The sequence below is a fragment of the Anomaloglossus baeobatrachus genome, chromosome 2, assembly GCF_048569485.1.
Source record: "Anomaloglossus baeobatrachus isolate aAnoBae1 chromosome 2, aAnoBae1.hap1, whole genome shotgun sequence".
Taxonomy (NCBI): Eukaryota; Metazoa; Chordata; class Amphibia; order Anura; family Aromobatidae; genus Anomaloglossus; species Anomaloglossus baeobatrachus.
Genome location: NC_134354.1, coordinates 427253018 through 427271460, shown reverse-complemented (window position 1 = coordinate 427271460; position 18443 = coordinate 427253018). Strand labels below are relative to the sequence as shown.

Sequence of the window (18443 nt, the reverse complement as noted above, 5' to 3'; positions counted from 1 at the left end):
GGCACATTGGGAAAGCTGAAAATACACACGCAGTAGAGACACGACAGTATGGCGAGACGAGGGTTTCAGAGAAATAGGGCTTCAAACGGGAATCAGAATATAGAGGAGCTGTGTGTTCTTTTGCGACTTATACCTGGTGTTCAGCGTATTAAAAATGTTGGGGGGGGATAAAGTGGGACTAAAAGAGGGTGGGTTAAGACAAGGGGGGGTAAATTGGTAAGGTGAATTTATTCTTGTTCAAATGTTAGACATATTGTAATAATTCTGAAAAATGCAATAAAAATTTATGTTTAAAAAAAAAATACATTTGTTGAAACGGGCCCTATTTTTTTTCCCAATCAACATTTTGGAGCACTGCTTCATATGTGCATATGTTTGATGCAAAGGGACATGGAATCTGGATTGGATTTGCACTCATCTTCGATTATTAGATATATGCACATACTTTGCTATAAATTAGGACCCCATAATTGGTCTGAAACGTAGGCATTTTCACTTTCCTTGATTTTTGCCTTGGTGTTGAGTACAGTAACCTGTTTTTATATCGGTCATAAGTCCTGGACTACACTACTTGTTCTACAACTACTAACATTTATATACATCTATAAATGATTATCTATACCATTAAAACTAGCCTAATATAGTGTAGGTCCCAAATCAGCTGACATTTTAGGGACCAGAGTAATGCATGGGAATGCAGACAGTAACTGCACCTGTTCGCTCTGTGGATGAGCATATGGAGTCAATACTGTCCACAATTTGCAATCATGACTAGTCAATATATTATATTATAATACCCATCTGTCTGAACATGATATAATTTAGGAAATTAGACTATGGCACACTACTTCAAATCTAAAGCAAAACTGAAAAGAACACTATTCCTGTTAAAACACATGTGCAGTACACGAGGTTTAAGTATTCCAACCCTATTGTTCCTTCATGCCTGGCAATAATTGCCAGGAAGACCTTATAAACCTATCTTAAAGGGAACCTGTCACCAGACTTCTTATTTTCAGTATTCTGGAATACTGTATATAAGGGCTCATTGGTGGTGGCCGCAGCTTATAGTCGCCAAATCTGGTGACAGGCTCCCTTAACTACGGTAATCTTAAAATGGTCTATTCGCACCTATTTGAAATGGATGAAATTGTTTTTAACACTAGAAGTCCCAGGAATTTCGAGCTCCATAGGATACCAATGGTAGAAATATTAATGACCCTCTCTGGGACTTTTAGTGTTAAACGGAACCTGTCAGGTCCAATATGCACCCAAAACCACGAGCCGTTCTGGGTGTATATTGCTAATCCCTGCATTTGGTAGCATAGATAAAGAGATCTTTAGAAAACGTGTTAGAAAACGTGGGTGTTGCTTCCCTGGCTAGTCACCCCCATTAGCATGTTAGTACTCACCTGTGGGTATGCCAACATGCTAATGAATGTGCAGCGTCAGAGGATAATATCACTCACCTCTCTGCTGCCATCGCCGCCCGACGCTGGATTTCGGGCTCAATGCGCATGATCCCGAACTTTTGGTCATGCGCACTACTTCAGTTTGAAGCCAGGAGACGTGTCCACCCGGCTTCATAGTGCGCAAGACGGAAAATCCAGCGTTGGGCGGCGATGTCAGCAGAGAGGTCAGATCATCCTCTGACGCTGAGCATTCATTAGCACGTTAGTACGCCCACAGGGTCCCACAGCGGCGTAATAACATGCTAATGGAGCAAACTAGCAAGGGAAGCAATACCCTTAGGACTAGTCCCAGAGCTCAGTAGCATACAATAAAAGATCTTTAGAAACACTTTTTCTAAAGATGTCTTTATCTATGCTACCATGTAGGGGCGGTTAGGCAGGGAATAGCAATATGCAGCCAAGACTGCTCGTGGTTCTGTGTGCATATTGGATCTGACAGATTCCCTTTAAACTACGAAAGAAGAGCTACTTACTGGTCCAAAGCCTGAGACTTAGCAGTGAGGATGTCCCATCATACAGTGACCTGACAGTGAAGATTATCGATTAGCTGTAGGGTTAGGTGGCTGATGGACTGGACACAATCACGTCCAGTGAGATGAAGAATAAAAGCATATGCAGTAACCAAGTGCTAATATTATTATACCATAGATAAGAGAATCTGATATTTAAAAGCAGCAAAAAGAAGTCTATAAAAAAGTAAATCTATTACTTTATCCTTCCCACACACCACTGATTTTAGAGTTTTTAGCTTAGTGCTTGGAAGAAAATACATAAACAACAAATTAAACAACTTGTCAACGTTAAATGTCATCAGTTCTGTGCCAAAAGACAGAAAATTAATGTGCTATAGTAAAAACAAACACAGCGTGATTAACTGTAGTCCAGATCTGGCTTCAAATTATCCATGAAAACAGCTGTCTTAAGCAGTACCAAACTACAAGAGACTGCAACTAGTGCACAATAAACGAGCAGCGCTCGTCTCTATGTGAGGTCTTCCTACATCACTAAAGCAATTTGTACTGTTCTGTATATTCATTTATTTCCTTCAGCAAGATCTCAGAAGAACCACCTAGGACAGGGGGCATTCCTATAAGTCAATATCCAAACCTCATATCATCACCAAGGATAAAAACTTGTCTACAGTCTGTTTCAGTGTGTTGGGCCCTTACAGTGTAGAGCAGAGTCTGGCTGGTTGTGGGCATCGGCCTTAGCAACATAGGAAAAGTACCAGTTTTCCTTAGAAAACACCAGCTGAGCATGGAGTCTTAAGGCCACGTCTCACTAAGCGACATCGCTGATGAGTCACGGTTTTTGTGAAGCAACAGCGATCTTGCTAGCGATGTCGCTGTGTGTGACATCCAGCAATGACCTGGCCCTTGCGGTGAGGTCTCCGGTCGTTGCTGAATGTCCTGGACCATTTTTTGGTCACTGCTCTCCTGCTGTGAAGCACACATCGCTGTGTTTGACAGTGAGAGAGCAACGATCTGAATGTGCAGGGAGCAGGGAGCCGGCTTCTGCAGACGCTGGTAACCAAGGTACACATTGGGTAACAAGCAAAGGCTTTGCTTGGTTGCCCGATATTTACCTTGGTTACCAGCGTCCGCAGCTTCTAGAAGCCGGCTCCCTGCACATGTAGCCAAGGTACACATCGGGTAACTATAAGCAAAGCGCTTTGCTTAGTAACCCAATGGCTGATCTCTGATCGCTGTGGAGATCTGCCTATTTAACAGCTCACCAGCGACCATGTAGCGACGTTCCAGCGATCCGTGCCAGGTCAGATCGCTGGTGGGATCACTGGAGCGTCGCTTAGTGTGACGGTACCTTTACAGGCGGCAATGCTACATGGGAGTACAGTATGTAAATTACATCTCTCAGACCAAAAGAAACTACCTCGTACTATCTATGAGACCTAGCTACCCCATAAGTCAATAATTAGTCTCGCAAAAAGATCAGTGAAAAATGACAGACTGCACTGATGAGGAGCACAAAACCCCAAATAAATGACTGAAGACGAGTTTCTGGCTGGGCATTAGTGATGAGTGAGCACTACCATACTCTGGTGCTCAGTAGTACACGTAATAAGCAGTTAGATGTTTGGATGGGCTCGACTCAAGAGTATAATGGAAGTCAGTGGAGAACGCAAGCATTTTTCTGGAAGTTCTTCTGGAAAAATCAAGTTCCCCATTGACTTACATTATACTTGGGTAACTGAGTTGTGCCCTGTGAGCATCCAACTGCTGGTTAAGAGTACGGAGCACATGAGCATGGTAGTGCCTGCTCATCAGTACTGGGCATCCCTGGTCATGTTACAAGGTATGTTAAAGGTCAGAACATTAGTTTATAATGTTGATAGCTCTCATGCAGAATGACAGAAACTAATTTGCATACTATTATCCCATGGATCATTGCCTGTAAGACTCCATAATCAGATGTAAGATGATAAAGCAATTGTACGTTTCCTTCTCCTTCGGTACAGATAATTCTCAACATTTTTGATTCAGTGGATACAGAATTTCCCATTAGGCTGGGGACACATGGGTATTAATGCGATTAATGTGAGTCAATCGCATGACACTCTGCTCCAGCTCTGCTGGAGTGTAAGCCAAGTGTCATGCGATCCAGCGATCGCAGCACAGACATGAAGGAAAGGGCGGGCACTGCGGAGGAGAGAGCGGGAGTAATCTCCCCATCTCCTCCATTGTCAGCGGATGCGATTCTCGCACTGCACTCGCATTACACTGGCGTAATGCAAGTGCAGTGCGATGTTTCTCTCACACCCAAAGATTTATATGGGTGCAAGTGAAAACGAATCGGATTCCACCCTCCAGTATTCTGTAATTGTTTTCTCGGTCTCATTAGGGTTGAGAGAAAAAAAAACAAATCGCTAATGGGAGCTGCCCCATAGAGTAACATGGAAATTTCTTTTCGCATTCCACTTGCTCTGTTTTTCTCACGTGTGTGCTTAGCCTTAATGAGATAAATGACAGTCCGTGTTCATAACATTCTATAGAGAATGGCAACTGTTGGTTCAGGAGATCTTAGTTGTCTCTAGCTCCTCCCTTCTACATAGAGCTTTAAAAGCACCAACTGTTATCTATCTCAATGTGAAAATCTGTCTTTACTGAATACAATCTTTACCCATGAATTTAGAGTGAAACATCAACCTGGAAAAAAAAAGCAGATTCCTCTGATAAGATAGATATATTACAAAGTTGATTATTGTCATGTGTACTATTGATGTATGAAATAAAAATTAAAAAAAGGATTATGGTTTAACAAAAAACAATACCTCCCCAACATGGTATTTTTATAAAACATTGTTTAGCCAAGATTCAAACAAACACTATGTAAAATCTCCAAGTTAAAACATGTGCCGCGTGCAGATTTGCATATTAAATTACATATTCTTCCTGTATATTACTGTATCCAGCAAGTTGGTAAAAATACAGCCAATTTTATTTCTAGCCCTAAACTTGAATGTGTAGAGGTTAGGGTGTTACCATGAGATAATACACCGTATATTTTTTCTCTCCCAGAAACTACTGTATTTTTCGGACTATAAGACGCAATGTTTCCCCTCAAATGTTGGGGGAAAGTGGGGGGTGCAATGCATCTTATAGTCTGAATGTAGGGCATGCATGGCTGCCGGGAATGAGGGTGCTGCAGTGGCGCAGGTCATCGGGAGCACGAGCAGGCTGTAGCAGCGCCTGTCGTGACCATGTGGGCAGCACAGACGGAGGAGGAGCGATGCTGCAGGCATTGTGGCTGGCTCCACACAGGTCAGCGGCGCTGCTGCCGGCACGGGCGGGAGGAGGAGCGATGCTACATGGAGCGAGGAAAGGCGAGTATGAACGTTTATTTTTTTTGTGTGCCACAGGATGCGGCCATACACCAGGATGGGGTATATAGCAGGATGAGGCCATACACCAGGATGGGGTATATAGCAGGATGCGGCCATACACCAGGATGAGGTATATAGCAGGATGCGGCCATACATCAGGATGGGGTATATAGCAGGATGCGGCCATACGCCAGGGTGGGGTATATAGCAGGATGCGGCCATACACCAGGATGGGGTATATAGCAGGATGCGGCCATACACCAGGATGGGGTATATAGCAGGATGCGGCCATACACCAGGATGAGGTATATAGCAGGAAGCGGCCATACACCAGGATGGGGTATATAGCAGGATACGGCCATATGCCAGGGTGGGGTATATAGCAGGATGCGGCCATACACCAGGATGGGGTATATAGCAGGATGCTGCCATATGCCAGGATGGGGTATATAGCAGGATGCGGCCATATGCCAAGATGGGGTATATAGCAGGATGCGGCCATATGCCAGGATGGGGTATATAGCAGGATGCGGCCATATACCAGGATGGGGGTATATAGCAGGATGCTGCCATATGTCTGGATGAAGGTATATAGCAGGATGGGAGCACATACCAGGATGGCATTATATACCAGGATGAGGGACATATATATACACAATACAAGGCAGGAGGATCATTACCAGGATGGGGTACCTTAGTAGAGAATTTGGGGACATTACCCCCATAACAGTGCCAGCAGCAGATCCTTGCATGATAAGTGTGTCATGACCACTTTTTTTGCTTAAAATTTTATTTTCCTATTTTTCTTCTCTAAAACCAGGGTGCGTCTTATAGTCTGAAAAATCCGGTACACCACCCTTGTCCATTGGCTTTGTATTACAGATAGAGACCAAAATGGAACAGGTACATCACTCTTAAGAGAGCTAGAAAATATTTACTATTTCTTATAAGTATACTTTCCACATAAATTGCCAATATCCTAACTCTCAGACATTTAACAGGTCACTTTAACAATCAGTCTGGTTTGTGGGCTTACAAATAAGAATAAATCAGGATTTCTTGTTCAGAGCATTCAGTAGACAGGATGTGTTCCTATAACATTGTTCCTCCTTTCCAAAAATTACTAGTTAAATGTAAAATGCAGACAAAACCAGTGTGTCCTAACGATAACGTAATCTATTTTGGAAATACTGTAAACAGGACAAAAGGGATACTGCAGACAAAGCTGGCATGACGCCAGCACATGTAGACATTAAAATCATGTTGGCACAGAAAGAGAGAGACCTGGTCATTCTGTAATTGGCATTTTTTTGCAAGAGAATGCAAAGTGCTAACACGCTTTAAAAGAAAAAACAAATGAAAGCAAGGAAAAAAACCCATGAGGATATACAGACAATGCAGAATAGAATAATTCCATATGGATAAACTAATTGTAATCACACCACAAAGCTAACACAAGGTCAGCAATAGAGATGGGCGATCCCAAACGTTCGGGTGCAGCGGGTCTGGCCAGACTTAGTACAGTTCAGGACCGGACTTGAACCTGAAGTTGACCCCGGGTGCCTAACCCCATATACATTCTGGTCCCTTATACTTATATGGTATAAAATGGTATTAGTAAGGGTTAGAGGGCTGTAAAATTAAGAAAAACAGGGATTAACCCTTTCACCCCCGGCCACTAAAACACCCTAATGACCGGGCCATTTTTTGCAATTCTGACCAGTGTCACTTTGACAGGTTATAACTCTGGAACGCTTCAACGGATCCTGGCGATTCAGAGACTGTTTTTTCGTGACATATTGTACTTCATGTCAGTGGTAAATTTAGGCCGATATTTTTTGCGTTTATTTGTGAAAAGTTAGGAAATTTTGCGAAAATTTCGCAAATTTCAAACTTTGAAAATTTATGCCCATAAATCTGAGAGATATGTCACACATAATAGTTACTAAATAACATTTCCCACTTGTCTACTTTACATCAGTTCAATTTTTGAAACAAAATTTTTTTCGCTAGGAAGTTAGAAGGGGTCAAAGTTCATCAGCAATTTCTCATTTTTCCAACAAAAGTCACAAAATAATTTTTTTTAGGGACCACATCACATCTGAAGTGACTTTGCGAGGCCGAGGTGACAGAAAATACCCAAAAGTGACCCCATTCTAAAAACTGCACCCCTCACACTGCTCAAAACCACATCCAAGCAGTTTATTAACCCTTTAGGTGCTTCACAGCAACCAAAGCAATGTGGAAGGAAATAAATAAAATTTTACTTTTTAACACAAAAATGTTACTTTAGCCATAAAATTTTCATTTTCACAAGGTAGAAAAGAGAAAGTGCACCCTACAATTTATTGTGCATTTTCTCCTGAGTACGCTGATACCGCATATGTGGTAAAAATCAATTGTTTGGGCGCACGGCAGAGGTCGAAAGGGAAGGAGCACCATTTGAATTTTTGAGTGAAAAATTAGCTGGACTCATTAGCGGACGCCATGTCGGGTTTGAAGACCCCCTGAGGTACCTAAACAATTGAGCTTCCCCACAAGTGACCCCATTTTGGAAACTAGAGCCCTCAAATAATTTTTCTAGATGTTTGGTGAGCACTTTGAACACCTGGGGGCTTCACAGAAGTTTATAACGTTGAGCCGTGAAAAGAAAAAACATTTTTTTACCGCAAAACTGTTGCTTCAACTAGGTAGCTTTTTTTTCACAAGGGTATCAGGAAAAAATGCACCATGAATTTTATAGTGCATTTTTTCCTGAGTACGAAGATACCTCATATGTGGTGGAAAGTAATTGTTTGGGCGCATGGCGGGGCTCAGAAGAGAAGGAGCACCATTTGACAGCAAAATTGGTTGGAATCATTAGCGGACGCCATGTCATGTTTGGAGACCCCCTATAGTGCCTAAACAGTAAGCTCCCCCACAAATTACCCCATTTTGGAACTACACCCCTCAAGGAATTTATCTAGATGTTTGGTGAGCCCCTTGTAACCACAGGGGCTCCACAGAAGTTGATAACGTTGAACCGTGAAATTTTTTTTTTTTTTTTTAACCACAAAATTTTTGCATCAACCAGGTAGCTTTTTTTTTTACAACGGTATCAGCAAAAAATGAACCATAAAACATATTGTGCAATTTCTCCTGAGTACGGAGAAACCTCATAAGTGGTGGAAATAAATTGTTTGGGCGCATGGCGGGGCTCAGACGAGAAGGAACGCCATTTGACTTTTCAAACGCACAGACTCGGTGCACTGATCGGCCACTGCAGGATGCACGGTCAGATGTGATACAAAAAGTGTCAGTGATACGGAAAAAAAAAAAGTCACGCCAAAAATTGACCACGGATGCCGATCCGTTATCTGCATCCCTGATCAGCGCTCGGCGGGACGAATGGACGGATGCGATACAAAAAGCGTCGGGGATACGGAAAAAAAAGTCCCGCCGAAAACTGACCACGGATGCAGATACGTTATGTGCATCCCTGATCAGCGCTCGGCGGGAAGCACGGACGGATGAGGTGTAAAAATGGACAGGGAATACAGGAAAAAAAAAAAAAAGTTATACTCACAGTACCCAGAAGATTAGCAGGAGGATCACTTACCATAAGAACTGCAGGAGGAACAGAAGGCAAGCGAGATGGACAGCTTTACAGGAGCAGCAGGCAGGAGGTTGGACAGATCAGTAGAAGACCCAGGAAGGACATAGCGATGGAGGCAGATGTGATCGGGCCAGTGAAGACTTCGGACGACCCGATGAAGACAGGTAAGAGGACGTCGGGGGGGGGAGAGCAGATGGGGAGGGGGAGGGCAGAGGGGGAGGGGGAGAGCAGATGGGGAGGGGGAGAGCAGATGGGGATACCGGAGAAGCAAAGGCAGAAGGTAGAAGCAGAATAGAGATCACAGAGGAGGCAAGCAGATTGCAGGGGGAGCAGATCTGTATGTCGGGGGGCAGATCGGGGCGTGGGGGGGCAGATTGCGGAGGGCACGGGCAGGGGCCACCACGGGAGCGCGCAGGGGCCATCGCGGAAGCGCCCAGGTGTGCAAGGTGAGCACAATACTCACATGGAGCAGGAGCGGTGACATCAGCGGCGGCAGCAGCAGCGGTGGCATGGTACCACAAGTACCAGCCAGTGCACGCTGCAGACATGTTGGGGGAGGGCTCGCAGACCAGCACAGGCCTGGGGAGGGCGGCCACCTGCAGATCAGACCACCCCACTGCACACTGATTGGAGCAATTGCGCGTCATAGCACGATTGCTCCAATCAGTGCTGCAGGGGCTGGGGGCGACATGTTTGAGGTCCAGCTATGATCTGCTGCAGCTGCTACAGCACCTCATAGCCGGATCTCACAGTATCGCACTAATTCAGGCATTATTTTTGCCGAAATCGGTGCGAACAATGTGGTTGGTGGTTCAGATTTGAACAGCCAATCACATCGATCATCGATGGGGGTGGCGATGCCACACCCCCTGGGGTCAAGCAAAGGTCCCCTGCTGTAAGAAACAGCAGGGGACATCATTTGAAAGCCGTTGCTATGGCCACGGCAATCAAATGAACTTTAGGCAGTAAAGTTACGTCCCTGGTCGTTAAGTCATGTTAAAATAGGACGTAACTTTACTGCCCGCGGTCGTGAAGGAGTTAAAGCAGAACGATTATACTTTCCGAGTCTCCAGCGCGGCTGTCACACTGCTTCAGGGTCCGCTCATTAAATCTCATGAAAATTCCCTGCTTCCCGTGCCCATTACCTCCCAGCTAAAAAAAAATTGGGTTAAAAAAGCAGGGCTGTGGAGTCAGAGTCGTGGAGTCTGTATAAAATGGACCGACTCCGACTCCTAAAATATATAATAAATTGGGGACAGTAGTGCAAAGCAGAATGTGCTGAATATTTTTTCATAGGGATTTGGGAAACTTATGAAATGTCCTATAAATGTCTGTTCTATTCCTGATCTAAGGCTACATTCACACAGTGTTTTTGCTGCGTTTTTTGAGGATACGTTTTTCAGCTGCAAAAGCAGATCAACTTTTTAAAAAACCGCATCACCTGAAAGGTTTTTGAGCTCATAAATAATGCTTTCAATAGCAAAAGCAGATTAGAAAACCGCCACAAACTGACATGCTCATTCTTTGTGAGGATCCGTTTTTGAGCCGAAAAACGGATCCTCACAAAACGATGTGTCTGAATGTCATATCTTGAAACCCAATGACTTTGCTGCGATGCCCAGAGTCACTGCAAAAAACGGATCCGCAAAAACGCTATGTGTGAATATATGTAGCCTGAGGATCTAGGCTTTGTCTTAGCTGAGTTAAGTCTGTGCTGCACTTGAGCTCCAGTGAAGCTCCTCCTCTACAGGCAAAGGTAGAAAGTAACCACACTCAAAAAGAAGGAAGGCTGCCTCATCTCAGAATTGCTAGAGTGAACAGGATAACAAGATTAAAGGTAATTACGTCTTAAAGCATATTTAAACATTCAATAAACTGTGCATAAATCAATAATCCAGTATACTGTATGTTCTCTCTGTATGCTGGATGCTTGTTTGTTTTCTTTGAGCTCATGTACTTTTGGGAGGATAGCTTCTATACAATATACATACAATATACAGTGGAACCTTGGTTAACGAGAACAATCCATTCTGGGAGTGTGCTTGTTAACCAAGTAACTCATCTAGCAAAGCAAGATTTCCCATAGGAAATCATTGCTATGCAGACAATTCGTTCCACTTGTTAAATATCCCATCCTGGTCCCCTATTGTGTCATCACACACACACACTATGCTCACCTTACCTTCTATTCCATCGCCAGCCTCCTGGATCTTGCAGTTTGTGCGGTACAGGATGTGAATCGAATAACCATCGCGACGATGGAGGAACTACCACTGCCAGACGTCAAAGGCAGGCGCCGATTACCTCTGATTGGTCAGCGCGCTACCTTTGAGAAGCGGCTGACAGCGGAGGTTCCTCCATTGTCGCGATCGTTACCCGATACACATCCTGTAGCGGCGAACTACAAGAACCGGGAGGCCGGCGATGGAACAGAAGGTAAGGTGAACATAATATGTGTGTGTGCGTGTGTGTTTCTGCGTGTTTGTACGGACTGCAAGAGCGGGTCAGAGCGCGGTGGATGTACAGAACCAGAAGTATGTGCAGTGAGTATTTTGCTCGTACGGCAAAGCTTGCTCGTAAACAGAGTTACAAATTTACAGCAAGCTTTGCTCGTTAAGCGGAATACTCGCTAAATGGGTTACTTGTTAACCAAGGTTCCACTGTACAGGGAAAATACATCAACAGGATGAGGACTTGTATGGGTATAGAAGCCAAAACATCAAGTTATTAGCTTTGTTATCAGATTCTTGGTTCCTGGAGTATGATACACAACAAACTTGCTCCCTCCCTCCTCCCCTCTTCATAAACTGAAGCAATCTGATGTGAAACATTTAGTGAGTACTACAATAAATTTTTCACTTAACTATAAGCAATATATGTGAGAGTCGGGGTCGAGGAGTTGGAGTCGGTGCAAGGGAAATTGAGGAGTCGGAGTCACAGGTTTGGCTTACAGACTCCACAGCCCTGGAAAAAAGTCTTAGGGGCACAGTCCCACAATGTTCTACTGAATGCGACCAAAGGCAACCCACCCAACAAATGACAGCATGAGTTTGCGGTAAAACGGAGGTATTATCAGCAAACTCATCCACCCATTTGCTTCTGCAAGGAGGTGTGGCAGCATATTTCGCACCCTTAGGCAATGTGCACTCGTGTATTTGGTGAGTTTTTTACCTCAGTATTTCTAAGGCTACGTGCACACAATGAGTTTTTGGTGAGTTGTTACCTCAGTATTTGTAAATCAAAACCAGGAGTGCGTCAAAAATACAGAAGTGGTGCTTACAAATACTGAGGTAAAAACTCACCATATACTGAACGTGTGCACGTGGCCTTAGCATACATGTTAATTAAACTAAAAAAGCTGTGCCATCGTAAGTCCTGATTAGGGATGACAGCAACAGGAAGAGAAAAAACGACCAGAAAGCCCAATTGCAGAAGGTGAATCTTTATTAAGGTGAATGGTGAGCGGCACAATTACAAGAGGACCACCGACATCAGGAGAATCCCGGATAAACTGAACTAGGTGTTTATTACTAAACCCTAAAAAAATTATTTAGCCATATACACAGTATAGAAAGATAGTAGAACTATACCCAGTAAAACACCAAAGGTTGCCAATGATAACAGGCACGGGTTTAAACAGCCTATAGGTCACATAATATAAATGTCAGAAAAAGACTAAATTGTCAAATTGTTATAAAGTGACAGTGGTTGTTAAGCCCGATAACCACAACCATGTGGACAAAAAGAGTCAGGGAGACAAGTGCCCATCATGGAGTAAACATACCAGAAGAGATCCGGGAGGGACCGGGTGCCAGCGTCCACCCGACGGCCGTTTCGGCGAGAAAAGCCTTCGTCAGGGGTTTGTTTACTGATTAGGGTTGAGTAAATCCGAACTGTAAAGTTTGAGGTCTATACCGGAAACGCGGATGTCTGTGGTTGAGTTTGGATGCTGTTCGTATGCTGAATAAACTTTGTTGAAAAGCTGCATTGCGGCCAATCAACAAGATTCTCGGATGTGGGCACTTTTGCAGCCATCACTGCCATGCAGCCTACTGGCATGGCTGTTATTGCCCGGCGTCGTTGTGTCTATTTAGGACCCGGTGATGAGATGCTCAGCACATACTGTCCTCTGGAAGTTGACAAAAGCAAAGTAAGTGACCCCCCTGTACATTGACTACTGTACATTGCATCCAAGTGTAATATCTTCAATGTTGTACAATGAAAAGACATAATAAAATATTTACAAAAATGTGAGGGGTGTACTCACTGTTATCATATACTGTGTGTATAGGAGACCAGTAAATATTACTTCTCTATCAATGGAAAGTGGTGAGCTGATGTTAATTGCATTTTTATATGAAGGTGCGGAGGCCGAAAAAGAGTAATTCTAATGTTTATTTTCTTTACTTTTTACAGAGGTTATGATAAAGTTTAATTTTACATTTTGCCACATCAGGTGTGTATTAAGAGTGGCAATACCAAATATGCTCATCTTAAATAAAAATATATATATTACACATACACACACACTGTATATATGTGTGTTTACAACTTCTTTTCTTTTTAGTCCTCTTAGGGGACTTGACCCTGCAAACTTCTGTTCGCTCGTTCTGTATACTGCAATATTAGTATATTGCATTGCAAAATTACATTTTCCGATAAATTCCATGGGAGTCTTCAGCCGTTCCCTGACTGTAAAGACAACCCATCGGCCCTTCACAATCACATGGTGGATAAACGTTAGGAGCAAGTGAAAATGTGCATTAGCTATCATGCTGTTAAAGCAGGGGTGGGGAATCTCTGGCTTGCGGGCTGTTTACGGCCCACGACGACTCTTTCTGCGGCCTCTGGGCACATTCCCGGGGTCCGCAGTGCTTGGGCGGCAGCCGCACTTTTGCCGCTGCCAACCTTTTAAATCCCACTGCGTGTTGCGAGTACGCACACGCACTCTGCGTGCACACTCATGCTGGCCTGTGCTAGGGCTACTTTGTGGGCGGGGTAAGCAGTGAGGGATGCGCTCAGCGCCGCACTCCAATCACAGAAGAAGAGGAGCCGCAGTTTTATCAGCCTCCCTGCTGTATATGCCTCCCGGACGGACTTGTGGTGTGTGACTCCTCCTCCTCCCCATCAAGTACTGTGAGTCTGCTACCCAGTGCTGTGTACCCCCTAGTACTGTGTGTGCCCCCTAGTACTGTGTGCCCCCAAGTGCTGTGTACCCCCTCACTGATGTGTAACCCCCACTGTTGTCTGTGCTGCCACTTACTGCTGTCCGCACCACCTAATGCTGTCCATGCTGCGGTCAGTGCTGTATGTGTCTCCTAGTCCTGTCTGTTCCCCCGAGTGCTGTGTGCCAGCTCCCAGTACTGTGTACTCGCCACTGTTGTCTGTGCCCCCCCAGTGCTGTCCGTGCCCTCCTGGTGATGTCTAGGCTTCCCCAGTCCTGTCTGTGCCCCCCTAGTGCTGCCGTTGCCAGGGCTATCCATGCCGCCACCTCTCCCGTTGGGTCTACGCCCCAGCCTCTCCCGTTGGGTCTACGCCCCAGCCTCTCCCGTTGGGTCTACGCCCCAGCCTCTCCCGTTGGGTCTACGCCCCAGCCTCTCCCGTTGGGTCTACGCCCCAGCCTCTCCCGTTGGGTCTACGCCCCAGCCTCTCCCGTTGGGTCTACGCCCCAGCCTCTCCCGTTGGGTCTACGCCCCAGCCTCTCCCGTTGGGTCTACGCCCCAGCCTCTCCCGTTGGGTCTACGCCCCAGCCTCTCCCGTTGGGTCTACGCCCCAGCCTCTCCCGTTGGGTCTACGCCCCAGCCTCTCCCGTTGGGTCTACGCCCCAGCCTCTCCCGTTGGGTCTACGCCCCAGCCTCTCCCGTTGGGTGTACGCCCCAGCCTCTCCCGTTGGGTGTACGCCCCAGCCTCTCCCGTTGGGTGTACGCCCCATCCTCTCCCGTGATGTGTACGCCCCAGCCTCTCCCGTGATGTGTATATGCCCCAGCCTCTCCCGTGATGTGTATATGCCCCAGCCTCTCCCGTGATGTGTACGCCCCAGCCTCTCCCGTGATGTGTATATGCCCCAGCCTCTCCCGTGATGTGTATATGCCCCAGCCTCTCCCGTGATGTGTATATGCCCCAGCCTCTCCCGCGATGTGTATATGCCCCAGCCTCTTCTGTGATGTATGTGCCCTAGCTTCTCCAGACCGAGACAAATCTGGAAAAGCAGTTGTGAGAAGCAATATAATCAATATCACCTAACATCACAACCGCACTAAAGAGAAGCAGCTGCAGCCACCACAGTAGGGGTGAGTTAATGAGGTTTGACCAAATATAGGTTAATGAGGTTTGACCAAATATAGCAGTGTAATTTTTACCTTGATAATTTTGTGCAGCCCCGGAAGGTTGGTAAAAAATTCCAAATGGCCTCCAACAGCAAAAAAGTTCCCCACCCCTGTGTTAAAATAACACTCATAGTGACAGCTGCATTCAATGGTTTAACATATGTGATTGACATAAGTGTGGGTTGCTGCTGTTACAGATAGATGCCAGATCAGTCAGGTATGGTTCCTGAGAGGAGTGGTATCTGCTTTAAATAAATGGAGATTTGACATAAGTGGTACTATTGCATCCTATATCAGAAAGCAGTTAACCTCTTTCTGACCTCCGCAATACACAGCATAGCAGGCAAATAGTTTTGGACAAGCGACATACATGACCGGCACAACGACAGTCTGTCTCACAAGTAGAGTTCTGAAAGCGGATGTTTAACCCATTAGATGCTGTTATCAATAGTGATAGCTGCATCCAAAGGGGTATTTAAGATAAGGTGCTCAATTTTTAACTCCTATCAAGTCAAGTAACTGCTTTGAGGTCAGTCAACTGGTGAGCACTACTGCAAGCAAGGCCTAACAGGTCTCCTGTCTGTGGAAAACTGACAACCACCAGCACACCCACAAATCAACTGAAAAATACCACGATTTAAGGGCGAAACACAATAGCCTCGTACATTACTTAGTGGCTGCAGACTAGTACTGTGATTTATCTCATATTGAAGTGACCTGCAAAACATGGCAGTGGCTACCAAGCAATGTTTGCGGCTGTTGTATTCACCCCCGTGCATTGTTTTCAGTTGATTAGTGTACAGTATTATGCGGGCGTCACACGAGACGATCTATCGTGCGATATGTCGTTGGGGGTCACGGTTTTCGTGACGCACATCCAGCATCGTTTGCGACGTCGTTTCGTGTGACACCTACGAGCGTCTCAGAACGATCGCAAATCGGTTACAAATAGTGTATCGTTTACACGTCTTTTATTTTTAAAAAATCGTTTATTTTTCTTTGCGCCGGTTTTTCATCGTACCCGGGGTAGCACACATCGCTCCGTGTGACACCCCGGGAACGATGAACTGCAGCTTACCTGCGGCCGCCGGCAATGCTGACGGAAGGAGGTGGGCGGGATGTTTACGTCCCGCTCTTCTCCGCTCCTTCGCTTCTATTGGCCGGCGGCTGTGTGACGTCGCTGTGACGCCGAACGTCCCACCCCCTTCAGGAAGTGGATGTTCGTCGCCCACAGCGACATCGCTCAGCAGGTAAGTACGTGTGACTCCCACCAATCTCATATTGAAGTAGGTCATCAATTTTTAAGTCCTGTAAAAACCCACTTAATTTATGGAGTGGGTGTCTCCAGAAGCACAAGCTGGGCATTATTTATCTATCACTAAAATGTCATGTTTGCAATTTTTATTGAAAAAAATCCACTGCACATGATTTTGGGGAAAATGCCAGTGAGGTCAAAATAGGCACTAGACGCATAGATACATTTTCACAGTGTAATTTGCAAAAAAAAAAAAAGGGGGGTCACTTTCTGCTGCTCTGGCACTGTAGGCACAATGCAAATGGTGCTCATAAAATACTCCAGGAAACAGTGTGCCCCAAAAGCCAAATGTTCTTTTTTTCTAAGCTCTGCAGTGTGAGCACAAACAGTAAGGTAGGACCATATATAGTGTATTACCATAATTAGGAGAAATAGCATACTATTTCACAGGGTACATATTTGCTTGTTAGCCATGAAAATTATTAAACATCTTGAGCTAAATGTGCTTATTATTGTAACAAGTGTAATTTTGAATTTTCACAAACTTTTACTGTTGTGCTTATTGATTCCGATCTAGACTACTGCAACTCTCTACTGATCAGTCTCCTTAACAAACTTTCTCCTCTCTAATCCATCCTCTGATTGTATTTCTATAACTTTCTCCTCTCTAATCCATCCTCTGATTGTATTTCTATAACTTTCTCCTCTCTAATCCATCCTCTGATTGTATTTCTATAACTTTCTCCTCTCTAATCCATCCTCTGATTGTACCGTATTTTTCGCTTTATAAGACGCACTGGAATATAAGACGCACCCCAAACTTAGACATAAAAAAAGGTAAAAAAAAGAAAAATGGGGTCCGTCTTATACTCCGGTGTTCTCTTACCGGAGGGGGGCAGCAGTGGTGGTGAAGCGGGGTCACAGGAGGCACAGGTTGTGCTGGCAGGCGCGGCAGGTCAGTGGCAGCGGGGTCCGTGGTTGCAGGTGCCGTGGCGTCCGTGGTTGCAGGCGCGGTGGCATCCGCGGTGGCAGGATCCGTGGGGTCCGTGGTGGCGGCAGCAGCCGTGGCGTGTGAGCCGTGCAGCAGGCCGGTGCAGTGAGTGTCCGCGGTCCCGGTTCAGTGGTGGCAGCGGCGGCGGCGACTGCTCAGTGGTGGCAGGGACTGCTCAGTGGTGGAGTGTGTCCGCGGTCCCGGTTCAGTGGTGGCAGTGGCGGCGACGGCTCAGTGGTGGGAGTGGCGGCGACGGCTCAGTGGTGGGAGCGGCGGTAACTGCTCAGTGGTGGCAGCGGCAGGGACTGCTCAGTGGTGGCGTGTGTCCGCGGTCCCGGTTCAGTGGTGGCAGCGGCGGCGGCTCAGTGGTGGGAGCGGCGGCAACTGCTCAGTGGTGGCAGCGGCAGGGACTGCTCAGTGGTGGCGTGTGTCCGCGGTCCCGGTTCAGTGGTGGCAGCGGCTCAGTGGTGGGAGCGGCGGCAACTGCTCAGTGGTGGCAGCGGCAGGGACTGCTCAGTGGTGGCGTGTGTCCGCGGTCCCGGTTCAGTGGTGGCAGCGGCGGCGGCTCAGTGGTGGGAGCGGCGGCGACGGCTCAGTGGTGGAGTGTGTCCGCGGTCCCGATTCAAGTAATGGCGCCCGGAGCGACGCATGCGCAGATGGAGCTCTCATCCAAGGGCTCCATCTGCGCACGCGCTGACTCCCGGAGCAGCGCGTGCGCAGATGGAGCTCTCATCCAAGAGCTCCACCGGCGCCATCATTTGAAAGTGGGACCGCGGACAACTGGTAAGCTGCACAGCCGCCCGCCCCGCATGCACAGAGTGGCAGCCAGCAGGCTGCCCGCCCACTCTGCGTACAAGCCGCCGGGTACCTGTGCTTGCGTGCGGTGGCAGCCGGGTACCCATGGCTGTGTGCGGGCGGCAGATGGGTGACTGTGTGAGGGCGGCAGCCGGGTACCTGCACGGG

General features: G+C 46.4%; 1 protein-coding gene across 1 annotated transcript in view; it reads right to left on the bottom strand.

Annotated features, from left to right (window-relative positions):
- VMP1 (vacuole membrane protein 1) overlaps window positions 1-18443 on the bottom strand; it is a 276634-nt gene that overhangs the window by 103214 nt on the left and 154977 nt on the right. The window lies entirely within an intron of this gene.